Here is a 13,632-nt window from a genome sequence, read left to right on the forward strand (position 1 = left end):
GGTGAGCCTGGTGGATGAACTGGTAATGTGTAGTGCGATTGTTAAACCTTTGCTAATAATCCAACTAGTTCTTAATAGCAATGTGTTGCTACGAATTCTTAAGCAAAGAACCCATGAAGCAAATATATTACAGGACTGGCTCTAATTTTTAGACTATGCACCATAGTCCTAGACTCCCAAACCAGCAGAAATAGTTTCTCTCTATCTATCCTGTCAGTTCCCCTTGATCCCGGGAGTAAAAATGCCGTGCACGTCCAGATCCCGGGAGTTAAAATGGTCTGCGCCTCCTTATCCCGGGAGTTAAAATGACGTGTGCATTCCGATCACAAGAGTTAAAATGGCGTGCACGTTCTGATGACACGCTCAGAGTCGGTGAGGTGAGTGTTTGATCGGAACGGTTGGTGGGCATGTGATAGAGGCAGCTGATGACTGGGTAAGTGACCATTCAGTGCTTGCTTTTGACTGAATGCTGACTTAACTTCAATTCTTTAATTTCATTGGATTTTTAAAATATCTTTGTCATTTCCTTGTAACGTTCCTCCTCCACATCTGCCTACACAAGTCTCCATTGTGTAAAAGGTTACCACCGCCCCCAACAAAACACCCACTCTCACTCACCTCACCACGGCTAGGTGTTGCATCACTGTCATTCAAGCAGTAACATTGCAATGGTAACTCAAGACACACACTTCTGTTTGCGTTTTCATTTAGATTTGATTGACAATTTAAACGTCTTGGCTTTTCAACAACAACAACAAAAACTTGTATTTATATCTCTCTCCTCAGGTACTGTTCCCCTCAACCTCAAATCTGCCATCATCACCTCTCTCCTCAAAAGACCAACCCTCATGTTATCGCCTCCCAAATCCATGCCCATTTTTCCCGAAATTTCAGGTTTGAATCCCTCCAATCCGGTTTCCGCTCCTACCACAGTACCGAAACAGCTCTCATCGAGGTCACAAATGACATCCTTTGTGACTGACAGAGGCAAACTATCCATCCTCGTCCATCTTGACTTGCCTGAAGCCTTTATTGGGAAGACCGAAGCCATTGTTTTCCATCCTCGCCACAAACTCCGTTCCCTAGCCACTGATTCCATCTCTCCCCCCAAATTCTGTGTGAGGCTGAACCAGACTGTTCACAACATTGGTGTTTTGAACTTGAAATGAGCTTTCGACCATATACAAGGCATAACTAAGACTGCCTATTTCCACCTCCGTAACATTGCTCGTCTCCGCCCTTGCCTCAGCTCATCCATGCCTTTGTTACCTTTAGACTTGACTATTGCAAGGCACTCCTGGCTGGCCTCCCACATTCTACCCTACGTAAACTAGAGGTGATCCAAAAACCCTGCTGCCCATGTCCTAACTCGCACCAAGTCCCGCTCACCCATCACCTCTGTGCTCGCTAACCTACTTTGGCTTCCAGTTAAGCAACATTTTGATTTAAAAATTCTCATCCTTATTTTCAAATCCTTCATGGCCTTACCCCTCCCTATCTCTGTAAACTCCTCCAGACCCACAACCCCCCCGAGATGTCTGCGCTCCTCTAATTCTGCCCTCTTGAGCATCCCTGATTAAAATCGCTCAACCATTGATGGCCGTGCTTTCAGCTGCTTGGGCCCCAAGCTCTGGAACTCCCTCCCTAAACCTCTCCGCCTCTCTACCTCTCTTTCCTCCTTCAAGATGCTCCTTAAAACCTACCTCTTTGACCAAGCTTTTGTTCACCTGTGCTAATTCCTACTTATGGGGCTCGTTGTCTTATAATACTCATGTGAAGCACCTTGGGATATTTCATTACGTTAAAGGCACTATATAAATACAAGTTGTTGTTGTTATATTGTACCTTTAACGTAGTAAAATGTTCCAAGGCACTTCACAGAAGCATTATAAAACAACATTTGCCACCAAGACACATAAGGAGATATAAGGGCAGGTGACCAAAAGCTTGGTCAACGAGGTAGATTTTAAGGAGCGTCTTAAAGGAGGAAAGCGAGGTAAAGAGACAGAAAGGTTTAGGAAGAGAGCTCCAGAGCTTAGGGCCTAGGTAGCGCAAGGCACGTCCACCAAGTTTTTGGATCACCTCTAGTTTACGTAGGGTAGAATGTGAGGGGCCAGCCAGGGATGCACAAGAGGCTAGAATTAGAGGAGTGCAGATATCTTGGGATGTTGTGGGGCTGGAGGAGATTACAGAGCTAGGGAGGGGGTGAGGCCATGGAAGGATTTGAAAACAAGGATGAGAATTTTATAATCGATGTATTGCTTAAGTGGGAGCCAATGTATGTCAGCGAGCACAGGGGTAATGGGTGAACGGGACTTGGTGTGAGTTAGGACACAGGCAGCAAAGTTTCAGATGACTTCAAGTTTACCGAGGGTTGAACGCAGATGGCCGGCCAGTAGTGTCTAGAATAGTCAAGTCTAGAGGTAACAAAGGTATGGATCAGAGTTTCAGCGGCGGATGAGCTGAGGCAGGGTCTGAGTCGGGCAATGTTACGGAGGTGGAAATAGGCGGTCTTTGTGATGGCGCTGATATGTAGACAGAAGCTCATGTTGGGGTCAAATATGACACCAAAAGTCACAAACAGTCTGGTTCAGCCTCAGACAGTTGCCAGCAGGAAGAGCAATGGAGTCAGTGGCTAGGGAACGGAGTTTGTGGCGGGGATCGAAGACAGTGGCTTCGGTTTCCCTAATATTTAGCTGGAGGAAGTTTCTTCTCAGCCAGTACTGGATGTCGGAGAAGCAGTTCGACAATTTAGAGACCTGCCCATGTCACTAACATTTAAGGAGCTTTCTGTTCCAGCTATAGCCCTGAAATTGCAAGACTCTGGTTAAGAACATAAGAACATAAGAAACAGCCACCACATGTTAAAAAAATCCACGCACAGGCATCTTCCACCCTTGAGGATGTAGTTCGGATCCTTCATTGAAACACCTGTGAAATAATCCTTTTTTAGTGTGGAAGCAAGTCATCCTCGTTCCGAGGGACCACCTATGATGATGATGATGATAACAACATAAGAAATAGAAGCAGGAGTAGGCCACCTGGCCCCTTGAGCCTGCTCCGCCATTTATAAGATCATGCCTGATCTGATCATAGACTCAGCTCCACTTCCCTGCCCGCTCCCCATAACCCTTTATTCCCTTATCGCTCAAAAAACTGTTGATCTCAGCCTCCACAGCTCTCTGGGGCAGAGAATTCCACAGATTTACAACCCTCTGAGAGAAGAAATTCCTTCTCATCTCAATTTTATAATTATTCTGAGACTATGTCCCCTAGTTTTAGTTTCCCCTACCTGGTCGAGCCCCCTCATTATCTTATATGTTTCGATAAGATCACCTCTCATTCTTCTGAACTCCAATATGTATTGGCCCAACCTACTCAACCAATCTTCATAAGTCAACCCCGTCATCTCCGGAATCAACCTACTGAATCTTCTCTGAACAGTCTACAATGCAAGTATATCCTTCCTTAAATACGGAGACCAAAACTGTACGCAATACTCCAGGTTCAGGGGCAGGGTCTTGTTCACGGGTTTACATGTGCTAGAAAGGAATGCAGAGGTCAGTGCGCCCGACTAGTGGCATGCCCAATCTTTCCACTGCTAACATCAACAGGAGTCGTGTCAATCTGGCATGCTGATTTCCCCCTCCATTTCGAGAGTTTGTGTTCTCACAAAGTGCGACTCTTGTCCGGAGCAGAGTCTAGTGATTTTGCGCCGAGTGTCGATTTATTGAGTGCAGTGAATTCCATGGAACAAAATATCTTGCATCTTCACAGTGAATTTGAACATGCTAAAACTCCAAACCTAATCATAGAATCATAGAATAATAGAATAGTCCAGCATAGAAGGAGACCATTCGGCCCATCGAGTTTGTGTTGGCTCTTTCGAAGAGCAATCCGGTTAGTCCCATTCCCCCACTCGTTCCCTACATCCCTGCATTTTTTTCTCCTTCAACTATTTAACCAATTCCCTTTTGAAGGCCACTATTGACTTTATATCCATCACACTATCAGGCAGTGCATTCCAAATCCTAACCACTCGTTGCATAAAACAGTTTTTCCGCATGTCGCCTCTGGTTCTTTTGCCAATCGCCTTATATCCGTTCCCTCTCATTATTGACCTTTCAAACATTAGAAACAGTATCTCTTTATTTACTTTATCTAAACCCTTCATGATTTTAAACACCGCTATCAAATCTCCTCTTGGCCTTCTCTACTCCAAGGAGAAAAACGGCACGGTAGTCGACTTTATTTCCCTCCTTTTTATTTCTCTCCTTTATTCTGAAGGTGTTAGCTTGCGCAGGTACAGAGATGCCAGATATGCTTCAGCGTCTCCTGCCCTGATGGTTATGAGTGAACCCAGATTGTGAGTGTCGCCAGGCTATTCAACTGTGAGAAGCCGTCGCAACCAAGCTTATGGGCGACCCTGAAACCGCTTCCACCCAAACCGTGGCAGGTGTGGATACTTGATGCACCAAATAAGAACATAAGGAATAGGAGCAGGAGTTCACCATTCGGCCCCTCGAGCCTGCTCCACTATTCAATCAGATCCCTGCACTTCCACTTCCCTGCCCGCTCCCCATAACCCTTGACTCCCTTATCGTTCAAAAATATGTCTATCTCTACCTTAAATATATTCAATGTCCCAGCCTCCACAGCTCTCTGGGGTAGAAAATTCCAAAGATTCACAACCCTCTGAGAGAAGAAATTCTTCCACATTTAGGTTTTAAATGGGTGACCTCTTATTCTGAAAATATGCCCCTAGTTCTGGATTCCCCCATGAGGGGGAACATCCTCTCTGCATCGACCCTGTTAAGCCCCCTCTATGGCAGAAGGTGGGTACTGGTATTCCACAAGGATCAGTGCTGGGTCTACTGTTGTTCACAATTTATATTAACGATTTTGACTTTGGAAAATGAAGCATAATTTCTAAATTTGCGGATGACACCAAATTGGGGGGTATAATCAATACTGAGGAAGACTTCAACAAATACAAAAATCACTACAAGTTGTGAGGCCATAACAATGCAAACCAAGCACGAGGGTTTATTTCTAGAGGTATAGATTTGAAAAGTAGAGAAGTTATGCTAAATCTGTATCGAACCTTGGTTAGACCACACTTGGAGCACTGCGTACAGTTATGGTCATCATATTATAAAAAGGATATAAAAGCACTGGAGAGGGTGCATAGAAGATTTATGAAGATGACACCAGAAATGCGAGGGTACATATATCAGGAAAGGATGTACAGGCTGGGTCTCTTTTCTCTTGAAAAAAGAAGGCTGAGGGTTAACCTAATAGAAGTCTTAAAATTATGAAAAGTTTTGCGAGAAACATAGAAACATAGAAACATAGAAAATAGGTGCAAGAGTAGGCCATTCGGACCTTCGAGCCTACCACCATTCAATGAGTTCATGGCTGAACATGCAACTTCAGTACCCCATTCCTGCTTTCTCGCCATACCCCTTGATCCCCCTAATAGTAAGGACTACATCTAACTCCTTTTTGAATATATTTCGTGAATTGGCCTCAACAACTTTCTGTGGTAGAGAATTCCACAGATTCACCACTCTCTGGGTGAAGAAGTTTCTCCTCATCTCGGTCCTAAATGGCTTACCACTTATACTTAGACTATGACCCCTGGTTCTGGACTTCCCTAACATTGGGAACATTCTTCCTGCATCTAACCTGTCTAAACCCGTCAGAATTTTAAACGTTTCTATGAGATCCCCTCTCATTCTTCTGAACTCCAGTAAATACAAGCCCAGTTGATCCAGTCTTTCTTGATATGTCAGTCCCGCCATCCCGGGAATCAGTCTGGTGAACCTTCGCTGCACTCCCTCAATAGCAAGAATGTCCTTCCTCAAGTTAGCAGACCAAAACTGTACACAATACTCCAGGTGTGGCTCACCAAGGCCCTGTACAACTGTAGTAACACCTCCCTGCCCCTGTACTAAAATCCCCTCGCTATGAAGGCCAACATGCCATTTGCTTTCTTAACCGCCTGCTGTACCTGCATGCCAACCTTCAATGACTGATGTACCATGACACCCAGGTTTTGTTGCACCTCCCCTTTTCCTAATCTGTCAACATTCAGATAATAGTCTGCTCTCTGTTTTTACCACCAAAGTGGATACCCTCACATTTATCCACATTATACTTCATCTGCCATGCATTTGCCCACTCACCTAACCTATCCAAGTCACTCTGCAGCCTCATAGCATCCTCCTCGCAGCTCACACTGCCACCCAACTTAGTGTCATCCGCAAATTTGGAGATACTACATTTAATCCCCTCATCTAAATCATTAATGTACAATGTAAACAGCTGGGGCCCCAACACAGAACCTTGCGGTACCCCACTAGAGTGGATATCGAGAGAATATTTCCACGTGTGGGGAAGAGCATAACTAGAGGCCATCAATAAAATCACCAATAAATCCAATGGGGAATTCAGGAGAATCTTCTTTACCGAGAGAGTGGCAAGAATGTGGAACTCGCTACTGTTATATATGTAAACCTGTAAATACCTTGTGTAGCCACCAGAGGGCTCATTCCCCAGAGTCCCAAGGGATCCCACAATCCCTTGGGAGCACCTCTACTTAAGGAGGCCTCACAGGCTGGAGAGGCACTCTGGAGACCTGCAATAAAAGACTACGGTCACACTTCTTTAAGCTCACAGTATCTAGTCAGACTTTTTGTTCATACACAACACCTGACGACGAGATAAAGATGATGAACCCAACAATGCAGAGAACAGTGGGCATCCTGGAGAAATTTTCAGAGGGAGATGATTGGGAAACCTTCGTGGAGCGAGTCAACCAATACTTCATGGCCAACGAGCTGGAAGGAGAAGCGAACGCTGCCAAATGAAGGGTGATTCTTCTCACCGTCTGTTGGGCACCAATATATGGCCTCAAGAAAAATCTGCTTGCTCCAGTGAAACCCAAAGAGAGATCGTACGATGATTTGTGTACACTGGTCCGGGAGCATCTGAACCCGAAGGAAAGCGTTCTGATGGCGAGGTACCGGTTCTACACCTACAAAAGGTGTGAAGGCCAGGAAGTGGCGAGCTATGTCGCCGAGCTGAGATGCCTTGCAGGACATTGCGAATTTGAAGGACATTTGGAGCACATGCTCAGGGACTTCTTTGTACTTGGCATTGGCCATGAAGTGATACTTTGCAAACTTTTGACTGTCGAGACCTCAACCTTGAGTAAAGCCAGAGCGATAGCCCAGGCATTCATTTCCACCAGTGACAATACTAAGTAAATCTCTCAACACACAAGTGCTGCTACAAGTACTGTGAACAAAGTGATGTTGTTTTCAAATCGGAACATACAGGGCAGTCCCCACATGTCTGCAGCTGCATGTCCGCAGATGTCTCACAGTCCACCATCAAGGGTGATGAATGCAAGGCCATTAACACCTTGTTGGCGCTGCAGGGGTGATCATCGTTTCCATTCATGCCACTTCAAAGGGTACGTTTGCAAGGGCTGTGGAACAATGGGACACCTCCAACGTATCTGCAGGCGAGCTTCAAACCCTGCTAATCCTGCAAACCACCATGTTGCAGAGGAGGACAGATCCACAACGGATCACAATGAACCAGAGCCTCAGACCGAGGAGGCAGAGGTATATGGAGTGCACACATTTACCACAAAGTGTCCCCCGATAATGCAGAAGGTTGAATTAAATGAACTCCCGGTATCAATGGAGCTGGACATGAGCGCGATCCAGTCCATTATGAGACAAAAGACTTTCGATAAATTGTGGTGCCGCAAGGCCTCAAGGCCAGTCCTAACTCCCATTCGCACTAAGCTGAGAACTTACACAAAGGAACTGATTCCCGTAATCGGCAGTGCTACTGTAAAGGTCTCCTACAATGGAGCGGTGCACAAGCTACCACTCTGGGTGGGCCCGGCCGGTGGTCCCACCCTGTTCGGCAGGAGCTGGCTGAGAAAGATACGCTGGAACTGGGACGATGTCCGAGCGCTCTCGTCCGTTGACGACACTTCGTGTGCCCAGGTCTTAAACAAGTTCCCCTCGCTGTTTGAACCAGGCAACGGGATATTCCAAGGAGCAAAAGTGCAGATCCACTAATTCCGGGGGAGCGACCCATTCATCACAAGGCGAGAGCAGTACCATACATGATGAGAGAGAGGGTGGAGATCGAGCTGGACTGGCTGCAACGAGAGGGCATCATTTCGCCAATCGAATTCAACGAGTGGGCCAGTCCGATCATTCCAGTCCTCAAGGGAGACGGCACCATCAGAATCTGTGGTAATTACAAAATAACTATCAATCGTTTCTCCCTGCAGGATCAGTACCCACTACCAAAGGCAGATGACCTTTTTGCGACGCTGGCGGGAGAAAAGACATTCACAATGCTGGACTTGACCTCAGCCGACATGACGCAGGAACTGGGAAGAATCATCGGAGGGCCTCACCTGCATCAACATGCACAATGTTCTCTTCAGTTACAAAGTGGGATTCGACCATAAGAACATAAGAATTAGGAACAGGAGTAGGCCATCTAGCCCCTCAAGCCTGCTCCGCCATTCAAAAAGATCATGGCTGATCTGGCCGTGGACTCAGCTCCACTTACCCGCCCGCTCCCCATAACCCTTAATTCCCTTATTGGTTAAAAATCTATCTATCTGTGATTTGAATACATTCAATGAGCTAGCCTCAACTGCTTCCCTGGGCAGAGAATTCCACAGATTCACAACCCTCTGGGAGAAGAAATTCCTTCTCAACTCGGTTTTATATTGGCTCCCCCGTATTTTGAGGCTGTGTCCCCTAGTTCAAGCCGCCCCGACCAGTGGAAACAACCTCTCTGCCTCTATCTTGTCTATCCCTTTCATTATTTTAAATGCTTCTATAAGATCACCCTTCATCCTTCTGAACTCCAACGAGTAAAGACCCAGTCTACTCAATCTATCATCATAAGGTAACCCCCTCATCTCCGGAATCAGCCGAGTGAATCGTCTCTGTACCCTCTCCAAGGCTAGTATATCCTTCCTTAATTAAGGTGACCAAAACTGCAAGCAGTACTCCAGGTGCGGCCTCACCAATACCCTATACAGTTGCAGCAGGACCTCCCTGCTTTTGTACTCCATCCCTCTTGCAATGAAGGCCAACATTCCATTCGCCTTCCTGATTACCTGCTGCATCTGCAAACTAACTTTTTGGGATTCATGCACAAGGACCCCCAGGTCCCTCTGCACCAAAGCATGTTGTAATTTCTCCCCATTCAAATAATATTGCCTTTTACTGTTTTTTTTCCCAAGGTGGATGACCTCACATTTTCCGACATTGTATTCCATCTGCCAGTCCTCAGCCCATTCGCATAACCTATCTAAATCTCTTTGCAGCCTCTCTGTGTACTCTTCACAACCCGCTTTCCCAGTAATCTTTGTGTCATCTGCAAATTTTGTGACACTACACTCTGTCCCCTCTTCCAGGTCATCTATGTATATTGTAAACAGTTGTGGTCCCAGCTGCTTTCCAATCCGCTGGTACCTCCCCAGAGTCCAGAGAATTTTGTCCCATTAGCCTGTCCAGCACTACCTCCCTAGTGATAATGATTGTCTCAAGGTCCTCCCTTCCCACATTCCCGTGACCAGCAATTTTTGGCATGGTTTTTGTGTCTTCCACTGTGAAGACCGAAGCAAAATAATTGTTCAAGGTCTCAGCCATTTCCACATTTCCCATTATTAAATCCCCCTTCTCATCTTCTAAGGGACCAACATTTACTTTAGTCACTCTCTTCCGTTTTATATATCGGTAAAAGCTTTTACTATCTGTTTTTATGTTTTGCGCAAGTTTACTTTTGTAATCTATCTTTCCTTTCTTTATTGCTTTCTTAGTCATTCTTTGCTGTCGTTTAAAATTTTCCCAATCTTCTAGTTTCCCACTAACCTTGGCCACCTTATACGCATTGGTTTTTAATTTGATACTCTCCTTTATTTCCTTGGTTATCCACGGCTGGTTATCCCTTCTCTTACCGCCCTTCTTTTTCGCTGGAATATATTTTTGTTGAGCACGATGAAAGAGTTCCTTAAAAGTCCTCCACTGTTCCTCAATTATGCCACCATTTAGACTGTGTTCCCAGTCTACTTTAGCCAACTCTGCCCACTGTAGTCCCCTTTGTTTAAGCATAGTACGCTCGTTTGAGACACTACTTCCTCACTCTCAATCTGTATTACAAATTCAACCATACTGTGATCACTCATTCCGAGAGGATCTTTTACTCGGAGATCGTTTATTATTCCTGTCTCATTACACAGGACCAGATCTAAGATAGCTTGCTCCCTTGTAGGTTCTGTAACATACTGTTCTAAGAAACAATCCCGTATGCATTCTATGAATTCCTCCTCCAGGCTATCCCGTGCGATTTGATTTGACCAATCGATATGTAGGTTAAAATCCCCCATGATTACTGCCATTCCTTTTTCACATGCCTCAATTATTCCCTTAATTGTTGTCCGCCCCACCGTGAAGTTATTATTTGGGGGCCGATAAACTACGCCCACCAGTGACTTTTTCCCCTTACTATCTCTAATCTCCACCCACGATGATTTAACATTTTGTTCATTCGAGCCAATATCGTCTCTCACAACTGCCCTGATATCATCCTTTATTAACAGAGCTACCCCACCTCCTTTCCCTTCTTGTTTATCCTTCCGAATTGTCAGATACCCTATATGTTTAATTCCCAGTCTTGGCCACCCTGCAACCATGTTTCTGTAATGGCCACCAAATCATACCCATTTGTAATGATTTGTGCCGTCAACTCATTTACTTTATTTCGAATGCTGCATGCGTTTAGGTAGAGTGCTTTAATACTAGTTTTTAAACCATGATATTTAGTTTTGACCCCTGCTGCAGCCCCCTTATATTCATACATATTGTCCCTTCCTATCACCTTGTGGTTTACCCTTACCCCAGTGCTACTCTGCTCTGTTGTCTCCTGCCTTTTGCATTTTTCTTGGGGTCCTGTTCATTTGAGCTCTCACCCACTCTAACTAGCTCAGAGCCCTCTCCTGGGTTCCGACTACTCGTCGCATTGAGGCGCAGAGCTTTCAGGCTTGCCTTTTTATTACACTTTGACCCTTTAGAATTTTGCTGTATAGTGGCCCTTTTTGTTTTTTGCCTTGGGTTTCTCTGCCCTCCACTTTTCCTCATCTTCTTTCTGTCTTTTGCTTCTGTCTCCATTTTGTTTCCTTCTGTCTCCCTGCATTGGTTCCCATCCCCCTGCCATATTAACTCCTCCCCAACAACACTAGCAAACACTCCCCATAGGACATTGGTTCCGGTCCTGCCCAGGTGCAGACCGTCCGGTTTGTACTGGTCCCACCTCCCCCAGAACTGGTTCCAATGCCCCAGGAATTTGAATCCCTCCCTGCTGCACCACTCCTCAAGCTATGTATTCATCTGAGCTATCCTGCGATTCCTACTCTGACTAGCACATGGCACTGGTAGCAATCCCAAGATTACTACTTTTGAGGTCCTACTTTTTAATTTAGCTCCTAGGTTCTTAAATTTGTCTCGTAGGACCTCATCCCTTTTTTTACCTATATCGTTGGTACCTATATGCACCATGACAACTGGCTGTTCACCCTCCCTTTTCAGAATGTCCTGCACCCACTCCGAGACATCCTTGGCCCTTACACCAGGGAGGCAACATACCATCCTGGAATCTCGGTTGCGGCCACAGAACTGCCTATCTATTCCCCTTACAATTAAATCCACTATCACTATCGCTCTCCCACGCTTTTTCCTGCCCTCCTGTGCAGCAGAGCCAGCCACGATGCCATGAACCTGGCTGCTGCTGCTCTCCCCTGATGAGTCATCCCCCTCAACAGTACTCAAAGCGGTGCATCTGTTTTGCAGGGGGATGACCGCAAGGGACCCCTGCACTACCTTCCTTGCACTGCTCTTCCTGTTGGTCTTCCATTCCCTATCTGGCTGTGTACCCTTTACCTGCGGTAAGACCAACTCGCTAAACGTGTTATTCACGTCATTCTCAGCATCGTGGATGCTCCAGAGTGAATCCACCCTCAGCTCCAGTGCCGCAATGCGGTCTGTCAAGAGCTGGAGGTGGACACACTTCCCACACACGTAGTCGTCAGGGACACCAGAAGCATCCCTGATTTCCCGCATAGTACAGGAGGAGCATAATACATGTCCGAGCCATGACTTAACCCCTAGATTAACTTAATTTGGCAACAACAATGCTAAATGTTACTTACTGAAATAGAAAAGAAAAAGAAAAACTACTCACCAATCACCAGCCAATCATTTACCCACTTGGCTGAGACGTCACCTTTCGATTTCTTTTACTTTTTTGCCTTCTGTCCCCACTGCAGCTGTACCGGTAGGCCTCTCGCCGACCCCGGACTCGCGCTGCTCCGAGCTCCCGCCTCCTCGACCGCGGCGATATTCCAGAAACATGGAAAGCTTAATGAAGTCGGTCCCACACACGGTGGTCTTCCAGGACGGCATCTTGGTTACAGGTCTGGGCATAGTCGAGCAGAATCTGGAGGAGGTTCTTAGTCGACTCAACCGCGTGGGGCTCAGGTTAAAACGCTCGAAGTGCGTTTTCCTGATGCCTGAAGTGGAGTTTCTGGGGAGCAGAATCACGGCGGACGGCATCAGGCCCACCGATTCGAAGACAGAGGCAATCGAGAATGCACCGAGGCCACAGAACGTGACGGAGCTGCGGTCATTTCTCGGACTCCTGAACTACTTTGGTAACTTCTTACCGGGTCTCAGCACACTGCTAGAACCACTGCATGTCTTACTGTGTAAAGGAGATGAATGGGTATGGAGCAAAAGCCAAGAAAATGCCTTTGTAAAAGCTAGAAAATTGTTATGCTCAAACAAATTGCTTGTGTTGTATGATCCATGTAAGCATTTGGTACTAGCATGTGATGCGTCGTCGAACGGGGTCGGGTGTGTATTGCAACAAGCTAATGAATCTGGGAAATTGCAACCGGTTGCTTATGCATCCAGAAGTCTGTCTAAGGCTGCGAGAGCCGACAGCATGATTGAAAAAGAAGGGTTAGCATGTGTTTATGGGGTAAAGAAAATGCATCAATATCTGTTTGGGCTCAAATTTGAATTGGAAACCGACCATAAGCCACTAATATCTCCTTTTTCTGAAAGTAAGGGGATAAATACGAATGCATCGGCCCGCATCCAGAGATGGGCGCTCACATTGTCCGCATACAACTACACCATCCGCCATAGGCCAGGCACAGAAAACTGTGCCGATGCTCTCACGGCTGCCATTGCCCACCACGGGGTTGGAGATGGCACAGCCTGCAGATTTAGTTATGGTAATGGAAGCATTCGAGAGTGAGCAATCACCCGTCACAGCCCGACAGATTAGAACCTGGACGAGCCAGGACCCCTTACTGTCCCGAGTAAGAAATTGTATACTTCACAAGAGCTGGTCCAGTGTCCCATTGGAAATGCAGGAAGAGATAAAGCCGTACCAGCAACGCAAAGATGAAATGTCTTTACAGGCAGACTGCCTTCTGTGGGGTAATTGGGTAGTGGTCCCCAAGAAGGGCAGAGACACTTTTATCAGTGATCTCCACAGTACTCACCCAGGCATTGTAAA

The sequence above is a fragment of the Pristiophorus japonicus genome, chromosome 6, assembly GCF_044704955.1.
Source record: "Pristiophorus japonicus isolate sPriJap1 chromosome 6, sPriJap1.hap1, whole genome shotgun sequence".
In the NCBI taxonomy this organism is placed as follows: Eukaryota; Metazoa; Chordata; class Chondrichthyes; family Pristiophoridae; genus Pristiophorus; species Pristiophorus japonicus.